This window comes from Mustela putorius, unplaced genomic scaffold (genome assembly GCF_011764305.1).
Source record: "Mustela putorius furo isolate JIRA1106 unplaced genomic scaffold, ASM1176430v1.1 tig00000127_pilon_pilon_pilon, whole genome shotgun sequence".
In the NCBI taxonomy this organism is placed as follows: domain Eukaryota; kingdom Metazoa; phylum Chordata; class Mammalia; order Carnivora; family Mustelidae; genus Mustela; species Mustela putorius.
Window position 1 is genome coordinate 11,163,531 of NW_025421288.1, and position 981 is coordinate 11,164,511.

A 981-nucleotide genomic window follows, 5' to 3' on the forward strand; every position below is an offset into this window, starting at 1 on the left:
CTGCCACCAGCAAAAGCAAGTACTATTGGGAGAGTCCGTGTGTGACAGGAAATGAAAGTGGCGCTGTCCAATCTGGTTCCAAGTTTTGAGAAATTGTGCAGTGCGCAACAGGCACACATAGCCCACTAGCAAGTGATTGTGATTACTTAAGAATAAAAATATTCTTCCATCTTTCAGTGTATGTGTATTATTCTTTCAAATAACTACTGAGGTATTAAACTATAAGTACCTCTTTGGGATGCCTGGGTGGCTCAGTCTGTTAAACGTTGGACTCTTGATTTTTGGGTCAGGTCCTGATCTGAGTCAGGAGATCGAGCACCACACTGGGGCTTCCCAGGGAGAAATCCTTGAACTCACCAAAACCATGCTAAAGGCTGGCCACAGCTGGATGCCCTAAAACTGAGCCTAGACTGGACCCCTCATCTGGACCCCTCACCCGGATCTCATAAAGTCACGAGTAATGCCTTGTGTAACCAGCATTATCAAAGCACAAGGGGAGTGTATGTCTTGCAGGCTCCTCGGTGAAAGCAAGCTCCCCGGGTTGAGGTCGACCCCATGGGGCTTTTTCTGTAGACCTATATAGCTGGAAATGCCTCATAAAATAGATGTAGATGTGTGGCTTCCTTTATTCACAGAACTATGTGTTAGATCTATGTGAAAGAACTACAAGACATCGATCTAGAAGCTGCGCGGAAGGCCTGTCAAATATTTCATTATCTTCTTAAAAATATTTTTTATTTGGGGCGCCTGGGTGGTTCAGTGGGTTAAAGCCTCTGCCTTCAGCTGGGTCATGATCCCAGGGTCCTGGGATCGAGCCCCGCATCGGGCTCTCTGCTCAGCAGGGAGCCTGCTTCCCTTCCTCTCTCTCTGCCTGCCTCTCTGCCTACTTGTGATCTCTGTCTGCTAAATAAGTAAATAAAATCTTAAAAAAAACACACACACATTTTTTTATTTAAGAGACAGAGAAAGCATGCATGCATG

General features: G+C 45.8%; 1 non-coding gene across 1 annotated transcript; it reads left to right on the plus strand.

The window, feature by feature from the left end:
- The first annotated feature begins 540 nt into the window (after nucleotides 1-540).
- LOC123388735 lies at nucleotides 541-676 on the plus strand. The gene has a single exon (XR_006603257.1). It is a non-coding gene; the product is annotated as a small nucleolar RNA SNORA18 (small nucleolar RNA).
- The last annotated feature ends 305 nt before the right edge of the window (nucleotides 677-981 follow it).